We start from the raw sequence: 3086 nt of genomic DNA, 5'->3' as shown, positions 1-3086 counted from the left end.
ATCCGTGCCCAATGCTACTACATGGATGGACTCTGAAGGCATTAGGTTAAGTGAGATAAGCCGGACACAGAGGCAAAACCAATGTGAGGTCCCACTCACACCAAGTACTTAGAATAGGCAAATGTATAGTACAGAGGCAAGAGGGAGTGGGAAATGAGGAACTATTATTTTAAAGGAATAGAGTTTCTATCTGGTTAGTAAAAAGTTCTGGAAATAGATAGTGGTGATAGTTATACAATATTGCAAATATACTTAATGCCACTGAGTTGGATGCTTAAGATAGTTTAAGATAGCTACAGTGGTACATGGAGTGTTTTATATTTTTACCACAATAAAAATAAAAATGTAAAAAGACAGATTATAGTGGGGCTCCACGATTCTGGAGAGGCTGGAGCCTTTGTACAGTACTGGTAGGAATGTGAAACAGTGCGGCCACTTCGGAAAAGTCTGGCAGCTCCCTCAGATGGGAGTTCCCATTGGATCTCGCGATTCCACTCCTAGGAATACCCAAGAAAAATTAAGAACACATCTACACACAAAATGCTTCTGTGAAGGCTGAGGATGTGACTCAGTGGTCACATGCTTGCTTGGAGTCCATACGGCTCTGAGTTCAGTCCCTAGAGCTGAAAAAAGAAGTTCTACATGAAAATTCATAGTATCATTATTTATAACGGCTAAACCATGGAAACAACCCATATCGCATCACACAATGTGATATACATACAAATGAAATCTTACTCAACAGTGTATTAAAATTACATCTTCACACACACTGATGAGCCTAGAAGACATGAGAAGCGAAAGCCAGCTGTGAAAGATCATATGCTGCATGGTGCCATTTATATAGATGTCCAGAACAGGCAAGTCCGTGGAATGGAAAACAAGCTCTCTAGCTGTGAGGAGTGACTGCTAATGAGGGTACAGTTGCTTCTGAGGGTGGTGAAGATGTCCTACAGTTGGATTATGGTGATGATTTATTTTTAATGTATATATTCAGTACAGGGTCTCACTATGCAGCCTGGACTCATAGTGATCCTCCTATTTTCAGCCTCCCCAGTGCTGGATCACAGGTGTGTGCCACCATACCAGGACTTGGTCCCCAGCTCAGTGCACCCAGTGTGGCATGCGGTACCACGGATCAAATCCTGGTCCCTGTACTTGCCTATGCAGGCACTTAGTCCACTGAGCTATCTCTCTGGCCCAGGGCAGTGATTATGTAACCCAGTATATACACTGAAACTCATTCATCCACCGGGCATGATGAGGCTCACGCCTGTAATCTCTTTTCTGGGGAAGCAGAGGCAGGTGGATTGCTGTGAGCTGGAGGCCAGCCTGCACTATAAAGTGGGACCCTGTCTTAAAAACTAACAACACATAAATAAGTAAATCATTGAACATGTTAAGTGAATGAATCTCATGATACATAAGTTATATCTCCATAAATCTTTTTCAGCAAGATAGATTTGGAAACGGAAGCCTCATGTACTGACCTCTTCCAGGCCCCGTGTTTATTCATTTTTGGTCTTTTTCTTTCCATCCGTACCCGCCCTTGCTCTTCCCCACTCCCACACCATTGTGAAGAAAACCCCAGACATCTAATGCTGAAGTAGAAACCAGAGAAAGCTGCTTAGCTCACTGGGTTGCGTTGTTCCTGTCCTGTGGCATCTAAGCTTGGATCTTGGGCCTTCCTGGCAATATTGCAAATACCGTAGCACTTGGTGATGCACCTCTTTTGGCATAAACTTTTCTGCAAGGAAGAACCTCACCTCTCATGGTCAGGACTGACCCTAAACTCCAGCACCCACTCCCCCACAGATGTGTCTTGGTAGAGCTATGCTATCTGAAAACAAACAAACAAAAACAGTGTGAGAGAACCACACAGCCACAATGTAAACTTCCTGAGAAGCCCTGGAACCTGTATACCTGGTGGGAAGCGAGGTCTGTCTGTGGTCGAGAATGGATAGAAGGAGAGATCTTTCCTTCCTGGCTAGCCAGAGCTCCAATAATAAGGAATTGGTGAACATATTGTTGTCTTGGTTCCTTCTTGTTGGATTCAAACTTACTTGCTAACAAAGAATCCATCTCCTTCCCTGAGAGGTCATGTTATGAAAGCCTCACGCTCTTGCCCTTGGCTGCATTGGTAGCAGCCTTGTGTAACCTGTACCCCCACTAGATCCTCCCTATGTCTTGAGTAGGCTTTGCTTAATGTCTTTTCCTGGACAGTTATTAGAGCTTTGAACTCAGGGCCTTCGTACTGAGTTCAATCAGCAGCAAACATCCTCTGCCTTTTAAAGTTTTGAGACAGAATTTCACTAATTCACTAAGTGGCCAGACTGAGCTCAAACTTGTGATCCTCCTGCCTCTACCTCAAAGAATGCTGGGATTACAAGTATGTCCCATTCATGCCAAGGTTCAACACATTCTAAACATAAAAGCAGAATCAATGGTCTCTCTCTCTCTCTCTCTCTCTCTCTCTCTCTCTCTCTCTCTCTCTGTCTGTCTCTCTCTCTCTCTTCCCTCCCTCCCTTCCACCCTCCCTCCCTCCCTCTCTCTCTTTGGAGACAGGGTCTCCCCATGCAGCTCAGGCTGGCCTTGAGGTCACTTTGTAGCCCAGGCTGGTCTTGAACTTGCAACAATCCTCCTGCCTCAGCCTCCCTTGTGCTGGGATTACTGGTCTTAAGGATGCCTTAGTCTTCAGTTCCCAGCTCTCCTTCTTGCCACCTGTGTGACTTTCAGCAGCACACTCAGCATTTCAGGGCCTCTACTGGTTCACACGCGCAGGGGGTTACAGCTCCTACCTGAGATATGGGCCAAAGGGAGGGCAGGAAGTTAGCTTTTCAAGCCTCCCATCTCAGTGAAAGGAGACTGAGAATTGACATGAAGTTGCCTTTCAACAACTTGGGTTCACATTTCATCAGCCACTCTATTAATATTAATATTTCATATTAATAGATATGAAATTGAGTTAGATCGTGTGTCAGTATACTCTTAGTCTGAAAAGATTGTGTTCTTATTACTGTTGCTCTGATTTTAAGGAGTGCATCCACTCTTCTAAATATATTACTTTTATATAATAAGAATAATAA

This window comes from Octodon degus, unplaced genomic scaffold (genome assembly GCF_000260255.1).
Source record: "Octodon degus isolate 3935 unplaced genomic scaffold, OctDeg1.0 scaffold00219, whole genome shotgun sequence".
In the NCBI taxonomy this organism is placed as follows: Eukaryota; Metazoa; Chordata; class Mammalia; order Rodentia; family Octodontidae; genus Octodon; species Octodon degus.
The sequence above is the reverse complement of the archived record's forward strand: the minus strand, read 5'-3'. Positions refer to the sequence as shown.